This window comes from Molossus molossus, unplaced genomic scaffold, assembly GCF_014108415.1.
Source record: "Molossus molossus isolate mMolMol1 unplaced genomic scaffold, mMolMol1.p scaffold_m16_p_3, whole genome shotgun sequence".
Taxonomy (NCBI): domain Eukaryota; kingdom Metazoa; phylum Chordata; class Mammalia; order Chiroptera; family Molossidae; genus Molossus; species Molossus molossus.
Window position 1 is genome coordinate 45,853,183 of NW_023425366.1, and position 10,796 is coordinate 45,863,978.

Genomic DNA, 10,796 nt, shown 5'->3' on the forward strand with positions numbered 1-10,796 from the left:
AGAGTTTTAGTTCTTCGATATTCTCACTAACGTGTTATGGTCAGTCTTTTGATTTGGGGACCTTCTAATAGATATGTACAAGTATCTCATTGTGGTTTTAATTTGCATTTTCTTAATTACTAATGATGCTGAGTATTGTTTCATGTGTTGATTTGTTCTCTGTCCATCTTCTTTAGTAAAGTATAGCTTTAAATCTTCGCCATTGTTTAACTGGGTTATTTTTTTTCTTATTTTTGAGTTTTTAAAAAATATTCTAGATATATCCTTTTTTAAGTTTTTAGTTTATTAATGCTCTTGTGAAAAATCTGCACAGTCACCATATGTAAAGTCACCGAAGTATCTTTACACCTTTTTGTAGCACCAACATTGGTCTTTGCTGTCTTCCTGATGTTCTTCATTCTGTTCTTTTGTTCATTTTACTGTTTTCTTGAGGTCATTTTCTTCTTATACAGACCATGTCTTGCAAGTCTATGTTTTGCAAGTCTATGTTTGGGTTCATTTTCTTTGCATAATCCAAGGAATTATAAATCATGCCAAATCCAACTGTCTTGCCACCAGCAAATTGAGTTCTGAATACAAACACAAAGATGACATCTGGTGTGGTCTTGTACATTCTGGCTAGTTTTCCCCAAATTTCTAACTTAGGTACTGTTGCCTCCTAAGAGTGAAGGACCTCGATGACCATTTGTTTCCGCTGACATGGTCTGCTGGTCATGAACCTCTTGGTCTGGGCAGTTACTCCGTCATTCACAATGGTGGCCAATCCTCAAGCAGCCAGGGAAAAAAAAGAGCTAGATATATCTTTTATAAATGTTTGCAAATACTTTTCCTAAACTGTGGCTTATCCATTCATTCTCTTAACAATTAGTATTTTGAAAGAGCAGAAGTTTTTCATTTTGATGCAGTTCAGTTTAGCAATTTGGTTTTTTATGGATCATTGTGTGGATGATGTATCTAAGAGATACTTACCTAACCTAAGGTCACAAAAATTTCCTCCTACCGTATTCTTCTAGAAGTTTTTATCCATTTTGAGTCCATTTTTGTATAAGGTGTGAAATACAGGTTAAGAAATTTTGTTAACATATGTATATCCAGTTGTTTCAGTACCATTTGTTGAAAAGACTGGTCTTTCTCCACTGAATTGCCTTTGTACCTTTATGGAACATCAGTTTTTTACATATGTGTGGATTTATTATTAGGCTCTTTTATTTAATTCTATTAATTTCTTGTCTATCATTACTCCAGTACCACACTGTCTTGATTAGTGTAATTTTATAATAAGTCTTGAAATCAGGTGGTGTTAGCCCTCCAATTTTGTTCTTTATCAAAATTGTTTTGGCCATTGTAGGTCATTTGTACTTTTATATGATTTTTAGCATTAGCTTGACAATTTTATCCCTCCCCCTGAAAGAAAAATTATCTTAGGACTTTTTATTGGAGTTGCATTGAATTTATAGGTCAACATGGAGAGAACATTTCAACAATATTGAGTCTTTCAATCCAGGAACACAGCATATCTTGCTGTATTTAATTAGATCTTATTTAATTTCCCTCAGGAATATTTTGTGGTTTTTAGTGTACAGATATTTTGCATTTTTGCCAGATTTATCCTTAAATGTTTCATATTTTGGATGCTATTATAAATGATATTTTTTAAAATATCTATTTTGGATTGTTGCACAATACAATAATGTTTTATAAATTGGTCTTGTATTCTAGACCTTGAAAAACTTACTGATTCTAGTAATTTTGTGGTAGATTTCATCAGATTTTCTACATAGACAATCATGTTTTCTGAGAATAAAGAAAGCTTTACTTCTTCTTTCAAATCAGGTATCTTTTTATTTCTCTTTCTTGTACTGGTTATGGTACTGGTTAAGACAGCAATGCAATGTTGAATCAAAGTGAAGAGGGTATTTCTTTTTCCTTGAAAAAACAAATAAATAGACAAACATTGACATAGATATTTTTATCATGTTCCTGATCTTAGGACAGTTTTTAGAAAGGGGGTAGTTGAGGAATCAATCTAGGATCTAAATTCAAAGGGATCTGCATTTTAAATTAGTTTTATTGGCTAAGATATTCAAATATAAATCTTATTTTCAACAAAGAACTGCATGGAATATTGGGGCTAATTTTAGATGTTTCTACATTTGATTTAGTGAGTGTCAGGGAATATCCATGATTAGGACTTATAAGTGTTAGGTATTTGAAGAGAAGAAGAAACCAATATGGATTTTGGAACCATCACATCTGCCCATTAAATGTCACTAACATAAATGACAGGAGGAGGGGAGGTCAGTGGGACACACATTGTACTGCAGTACCTTCCAACTTCTGTGTCATTAGCATCAGAATGTTGCCAGGAACTGTAATGAGAAATGCAACTTCTGGAGATACTGAGTAACCTCACTCTGGCACATAAAAAGGTATACACACACACACACACACACTCACACACACACACGTCGCACACATGCGCACATACACATACCACCTGCCATCCCTGGCTTCTGATTAAGGGCATCCTATGAAAGTTACTCCAAATGAGAGTGAGAATTTGGGATTCACAATGATTCTGCTATTGTGATTACTCGAAGTACCTTTATTAGGGGGCACCCAGAAGGAACCTAGCCCAGTTTTTCTGATAGGCTACTGTGGTTTAGTAAGTGGCTTCTATAATTTTTCATCACCACAAATTGTAGGACTAGATAGGTTTTAAACAGATGTCAGAGCACATGCAGATTTGCACACATGGCCGAGGCCCTGAGGCCCATACTGGAGGGAAATGCCTGTGACTGGCACGGAATAGGACAGATGGCATGAAGCATGCTCACCCTGAATGATCACTGCTCAGAGGGAAGCTGGCAACTCTTCAAGGACTGTCACAAGAGTCCCCAGGCAATCTGGGCCAGGATCATCAAGCTATAGAATATTGGAGTTAGAAGGACTTTAGAGAGTCATTGAATCCAATCCTCTCATTTTACGATGAAGAAGACTGCACAGCTTGGAGTAACGTGACTTTTCCAAAATCTCCCAGCTGATTCCCACTAGAGCCAAAACAAGAACTCAGGTCTGCTGACTGACAGTCAGATACTCTTCCTATAACATTCTTTCCTATAATTATTTCATATCTGCCATCACCTGCCCAGGCACTGTCTGGTTGAATATTAAAGTAAGTGAGCAAAAAAACATGAGTTGATCTAAATTGCCTGAACAATTGTGACTCTGCTTATCCAGGCATGGTCACATATGTCCTCTGACAGTCCACATGGTGATATTTTCAAAATTCTTTTGAATCAGAAATCCCTGTAGAAGTGAGTAAAGTGAATACCAAACAAAGTACTCTCCCAGAGGGACCCCCACGTGCCTCATCATTTCTTCCAGACATTCTTGTACCATCCCGTACCTACAGTCACTATAGTGCTGAGCTGACCATGTCATAAGTAAGCACATGCTCTACTTGAGGAAGATTAATGCTTGGGTTAGTGATTGCTGGTCCAGGTTCTTGGACCCACACTCTAAAGTAACCAATATCCAGCTCCATAAAAACAGAAGCACCAGTCTGGGCTATTGAATTGGAAAAACATATGCTTGGAGATGATTTTGTTGTTGTTGTTTCTGTCACTTAGAGCAAGTTGCTGACCCTCAATTTCCTTGCTCAAAGAAAGGAAATCATAACATCTTCCTCACAGGACTCTTTAAGTGAAGCTAATATGTGTAATGTTTCTGTACTTGAAAATATCTAATAAATGAAAGTTGCTTTTTTTCCCTGTCTCCATCTCCCCCGCCTAGAGAAGGGTTTAATGTTTCTCAAAGATTATTCTTAAGATAAAATACTATTTACTCAGGCCAGCTGGCAAAGAGCTTGCCTTGATCAAAACTATTTCCTAACTTCTGCTCAGCATCCAGCAACTGACGGTTTTGGTTATTAACATCAAGAGAAGTTCCATACATCTAAGGACTTGAGAAAAATCTGGGATGTACGGTCAAGGTAGAAGACTTTTAAGCAGGAGACAGACATCTGTTCCCAATTGCTGAAGTGTTTGTTTTCTGAAGAAGACCAGTCTGAAAAAATCATGCCATCTATGTGGGTACCCTAATGGCTTTGGGATTCTTTGATCATTACCATTATACTCAGTGAGATATCCAAGATGCACTAGATATTAGAAAACCAAAGCTACTTTCTCCAGCCCTGCTCTCTGTGAAGTCACAGTGTATTATCTTGGGTCTTCCAAGAAGTAGATTTCAAGGCAGAGTTAGACATGCAAGTATTTTTTCTTATTTTTTTTTAATTCTTTTAAATTCCCATTCTCTCAGTCTCTCTCCTTTGGCAACCATTAGCTTATTTTCTATATCTATGGGTCAGTTTCTGTTTTGTTTATTAATTTGTTTAATTTTTTAGATTCCACATATAAGTAGAATCATGTCTTTCTTTGTCTGATTTATTTTACTTAGTATAATGCCCTCCAAGTCCATCCATGTTGTTGCAAATGGAAAGATTTCATTCATTTTTATTGCTGAATAATATTCCATTGTGTATATAAACTATGTCTTCTATATCCTTTCATCTCAATGAACATATAGGTTGCTTCCATATCTTGGCAGTTACAAATACTTCTGCAGTGAACATAGGGGTGCATATATCTTCTTGAATTAGTGTGTGTATTTTTTTTCCCCCTTCAGATAAATACCCAGAAGTGGAATTGCTGGATTATATAGAAGCTTTATTTTTAATTTATTGAATCTTTATACTGTTTTCTCTAGTGGTTGTACTAATTTACAATCCCAACTATGCACAAGGGCTTCCTTTTCTCCACATCATCACCAATCCTTGTTTGTTGATTTATTGATGATAGCCATTCTGACAGGTGTGAGGTGAAATCTCCTTGTGGTTTTTATGTGCATTTCTCTGATAATGAATGATGTTGATCATCTTTTTTATATGTCTACTGGTCATCTGTATGTTTTCTTTGGAGAAATGTCTATTTAAGTCATCTGGCCATTTCTTAATTGGATTGTTTTTTGTTTGTTTGTTTGTTTTGGTGTTAAATTGTATATTCTTATATATTTTGGATATTATCCCCTCCACAGATATATCATTGGTGAAGAGCTGCTTCCATTCAGTAGGTTTTGTTTTGGTTTGTTTTATGCTGGTTTCCTTCTCTGTGAAAAAACTTTTTAGTTTGATTTCGTCCCATTTGTTTATTTTTCTTTTGTTCCCCTTGCCCGAAGAGACATATCCCGAAAGATACTAAGAACGATGTCAAAGAACTTATTGACTATGTTTTATTTCCAGGAGTTTTATGGTTTCAGGTCTTACATTTAAGTCTTTAATCTATTTTATTTTTGTATATGGTGTACGAAAGTGGTCCAATTTCACTTTTTTGCATGTATCTATCCAAGTTTTCCAGCACCAGTTAATGAAGAGACTGTCTGTACCCCATTGGATATCCTGACCTCCTTTGTCATAGATTAATTGACCATGTAAATGAGGATTTATTTCTGGGCTCTCTATTACAGTATTTACTGATCTAGATATCTGTTTTTATGCCAGTACCATACTGTTGTAGCTTTGTAGTATAGTATGATATTAGGAAGTGTGATACTTCCTACTTTGTTCTTTCTTAAGATTTCTTAGGTTATTAAGGGCTTTTGTGATTCCATATAAGTTTTATGATTATCTGTTATTATAAGAAGAATGCCATTGGTATTCTAATGGGATTGCATTTAATCTGTATAATGCTTTAAGTAGTAAGGTCACTTTAGCAATATTAAACCTCCCAATCTATGAATATGGTATATGCTTCTATTTATTTGTATCTTCTTCAATTTCTTTCTTCAGTATCTTATAGTTTTCAGAATATAGGTCTTTCAACCTCTTTGGTTAAATTTATTCCTAGGTGTTTTATGCTTTTTTAAATGCAATTGTAAATAATGTCTTATTAATCTCTCTCTTTTTTTGACTTTTTAAAATTTTTATAATGATTTTATAATATCAAATCTTTAGTCAGTGATCAGATTTCTTGTCACACACTGTCTTTTAAAAAAAATGTATCTTTATTGTTGAAAGTATTACAGATGTCCCTCCTTTTCCCGCACATTGATACCCTCCTTTCTGCTCCCACACCCCCACTGCCTTCACTGCACTCTTGTTTGTGTCTGTTGGTTGTACATATATGCATATAAGTTCTTTGGTTTATCTCTTGCCCCCCCTCCACCACCCCCCTTCCCTCTGAGGATTGTCAATCTCTTCCTTACTTCCATGTCTCTGGATATATTTTGTTCAGCAGTTTATTTTGTTCATTATATTTCACAAACAAGGGAGATCATGTGATACTTGTCTTTCTCTGACTGCTTATTTCACTTAGCATAATACTCCCCAGGTCCCTCCATGTCATCTCAAAGGGAAAGAGTGCTTTCTTTCTTAGAGCTGCATAGTATTCCATTGTGTGAATGTACACAGATTTTTTTATCCACTCATCTATTAATCGACACTTGGGCTGTTTCCAGATCTTAGTGGTTGTAAATAGTGCTGCTATGAACATAGGGATGTGTATATTCTTTCTGGTTGGTGTTTCAGGCTTCTTAGTATAATATTCCTAGAAGTTGGATCACTGGGTAAAATGGTAGTTCTATTTTTAATTTTTTGAGGAAACACCATATTGTTTTCCATAGTAACTACACCCGTCTACATTTCTACCAGCAGTGTACTAAAATCCCCTTTTCTCTACACCCTCGCCAGCACTTGTTTGATGATTTGTTGATGGCCGCCATTCTGGTAGGTGTGAGGTGATATCTCATAGTTGTTTTAATTTTCATCTCTCTGATGATTAGTGGATGAACATTCTTTCATATGTCTTTTGGCCATTTGTATACCCTCTTTGGAGAAGTGTCTATACAGATCCTCTGCCCATTTTTTAATAGGATTGTTTGTCTTCCTTTTGTTGAGTTGTATGAGTACTTTATATATTTTGGAAATTAGCACTTTATTTGATGTTATCACTGGCAAATATGTTCTTCCATACAGTGGGTTCCCTTTTCATTTTGATGCTGGTTTCTTTAGCTGTGCAGAAGTTTTTGAGTTTGATGTAATCGCATTTATTACTTTTTTCCTTTGTTTATCTTGTCCTAAGCAATGTATCAGTGAAAATTCTGCTACATAAGATGTCTGAGATTTTACTGCCTACATTTTCTTCTAGGATTTTTATGGTCTTACCACTCATATTTAAGTCTTTTATCCATTTTGAGTTTATTCTTGTGTATGGTGTAAGTAGATGACTTAGTTTAATTTTTTTGCATGTACCTATCCAATTTTACCAACATCATTTATTCATTTCCTTTAGTTAATCCTCACCTGAGGATATTTTTCCATTGATTTTTAGATAGAGTGGAAAGGAGAAAGAGAGAGAGAAACATCGATGTGAAAGAAACCCATCAATTGGTTGCCTCCCACGTGATCCCAGCTGGGGCCAGGGACCAAACCTGCAACTCAGATACATGCCTTTGACCAGGAATTGAACCTGTAACCCTTCAGTCCATGAGCCAATGCTTCAACCACTGAGCCAAATTGGCCAGCACCCTGACACCATTTATTGAAGAGGCTGTCTTTACTCCACTGTATGCTCTTGCCTCCTTTGTCAAATATTAATTGAGCATAATGTCTTTGGTCGATTTCTGGGTTCTCTATTCTGTTCCATTAATCTATCCAGTAATAGTATTTTGATGTAGTCTTAAGGATTCTTTTTATATAGTAGCCTGTCATTTGTAAAAGATAAGTTTTACACCTTCCTTTCCAAAATGGTTACCTTTTATTTATTTTTCTTTTCTGATTGCTGTGGCTAGAACTTCCAATACTATACTGAATAGAAGTGGTGATAGTGGGCATACTTGTCTTGTTCCTAATAATAGAGGAAAGGCTTTCAGCTTTTCACCATTGAATATATTAGCTGTGGGTTTGTCATATATGCCCTTTATTATATTAACATTTATTTCTTCTATATGCACTTTGTTAAGAGATTTTATCATAAAAGGATGTTGAATTTGTTAAATGTTTTTTTCTACTTCTGTTGAGATGATCACAAGATTTTTATCCTTTATTTTGTTAATATAATGTATCACATTGATTGACTTACAGATGTTGAAGCAGCCTTGCATCCCTGGGATGGATTCCACTTGGTCATGATCTATAATGTATTGTTGAATCTGGTTTACTAATGTTTTGTTGGGAATTTTTGCATCTATGTTCATTAGGGATATTGGCCAATCATTTTCTTTTTTGTAATGTCTATGTCTGGTTGTGGTATCAGAGTAACACTAGCTTTATAGAATTAGTTTGGATGCATTGCTTCCTCCTCAATATACTTTAAGAAATATAGGAATTCATTTTTCTTTGAATGTTTGGTAAAAGCAAGCATTTTCTTAAGGTACACACCCATGAGAATAATTAGGAAGAGAGCCAGGGGAAGTTGGGATAACTGACAGATCATATTGTAGGTCTGACCCTTGTGAAGGAGAGTGGGAAAGAAAGGAACGCAGGTTGAGTGGGAAAGTCTTAGGCTGCAGTGCAGGTCGAAGGAAGTTCAGCAAAGCCAATGGAAGTTCCTTTAGCCAGAGTCACTCAACAAGAGGAGCCCTCCTTGTCCAGGAACAAGTCTGCCTTAGTATCCCTGATCATTGGCTGAAAGCAGCCTGTGGGAAGTGTGGCCTCAGAATGGATTCCCGGATGGATTTCAGAGCCCAACAGTTGGGGCCTTTGGTCAACAGCACTCCTACAGTGGGAGATCTGAAAGGCACATTCTCAGGGCTTCCTTACACACTGAAAACTAAACAACATGAATGTTATTGAACATTAAAGTATGCATGAATAGCAGACTAAGCAGCCAACTGACAGAAGTAAGGCAGCAGATCGTCATTTTGACACCTCAAGTTCTCTCATTTATAAATTAAGAGAAAGTAGCCATAGGTAGAACAAGAATCTAAAATGTCTGCCTTCATCCCGTAACTTCTCAGTTGATGGCCCAGTAATATTCAGAACCTGGAGAGCACTTATCACAGGAAGGTGTTGTGCAAACATTACATATGCAATGTCTCACTTCATCATCATATCAGACTCTATTGAAGAAATATTATCTCCAATTTACTGATGAGGAGAATGAAACTCAGCCAGGTTAAGTAACTTGTCCAAGGTTATATAACCAGTAGTTGACACAGCTGAGATTAGAAAACAGGCTGATTCCAAAGTGCACTTCCAAACCACTGAATTCGATTCTCCTTTCCGTTGTGAAAGTTTGAAATGCAAAAAAAAAAAAAAAAAAAACCAACAACAACAGCAATCTAAGTCACTGTTTTAAAACTAAGTGGGGTCAATTTGATTCTAGCTCAGACACAGTCAAAATTAATTGCTATATTAATTCACCGACTCAGTTCTCGTGTACCTATTTTTCCCTGCAGTGGGTAAGAAATTATGAACACTTACCCTCATTTTTTCTTAAGTACACAAAGAACAGTGGTCTGTTTCCAAGCCCTCTCAAAGATGGACATTTTCCTAAACTTTATAAAACTGATAGATCCATGCAGCTATTTACCAAAACCATGTCTCCAAGTTACACAGCAGAATATGTTCTCTGATAGATTAGAAACTTTAACTTTGTCCTCTGTGGCTAAGCCCTGAAGTTTCCCAAGCCTCTATATATCTTAGTTTCCATTTTCTGTCAGTCAATTAGTCCATAAATAACTTACGAACACTTACTAAAGCCCCACTGGAAGTAGGAGCTAGGGTTAAAAAAAAAACACAGAGGTTTATGCTCCCATCTTGAGTGTATTGTCTATACATTAGGTAATGTACAAACATATTCAATACATTTGGGTCATTATGACCATATAAGAAGAAAAGTCATGTAACTTTTTATAGCGGAACAACATAGTTGACTGTGGGAGGGGTGAGTGGGGTTTGATCTGGACCAGGAGTTCCGGTCTTGGTTTTGCTCCAACTGACAGTGTGAGCTTGAGCTTACCAAAGAACCTTTCCAGAATTGGATTTCTTCTACGTAAACTGAAGCAGTTGGTCAAGACCAGTGATTTAGAAACTATGCAAGGTCAAGAACACTTCTTTTCCTTCCTTCCAATAACCTCAATATAACATTGAATTGGGTTCAAGCTGGAGGTGGAGGAAGGTGAAAACTCTCTCCTTGTACCCTGAGAAGTCTCCTAAGTTGTTCATGGAACTGTGTGGTTCCCAAGGACACAATTTGAAAACCTTTGGTCTAGATAGTATCTAAGGTAACTTCTTGCATTAATGTATGATGACTTCGTGGGTCCCAGAGCATGGAGAGTTTAATATGAAAAAAAGCAGATTTTAGTTTTTTTGAGATTTGAATGCAACTCAATTTATAAATCAATACTACTAGAGTAGAAGTAGAGACCTCTACTATACAAGATGTGGGATCAATAATCCATTAGGCAAGAAATTGGGGTCATTCTTTTATTCATAACATTTATTGAGCATCTTCTATGTGCCAAGCTATAGACACTAGATTCTGTGCCTTGAGGAGCACTCAATCTAATAGGATTTTAGACCAGAAAACGTTCTTTATTTTGAGAAGCCCCCCCAGAAAGCAAGGTAAAAACAACACAGTCTATTCTCGATTAGAGCCTTAAGGATGGGTTATTGATTGTATCTAAATCGAAAAACTCCGGACAGATTTAATATGCACAGCGCAGCCTGAGGTGGTCTACGCAATAATGCCCGCCTGGAGAGCATGGTGGAGCCCTGACGGCCAGCCTGGGCAGGGTGG

At 36.4% G+C, this 10,796-nt stretch overlaps 1 pseudogene; it reads right to left on the reverse strand.

Moving 5' to 3' along the window:
- Positions 1-269: 269 nt before the first annotated feature.
- Positions 270-3,957, reverse strand: LOC118641999 (annotated as a pseudogene).
- Between the last annotated feature and the right edge of the window lie 6,839 nt (positions 3,958-10,796).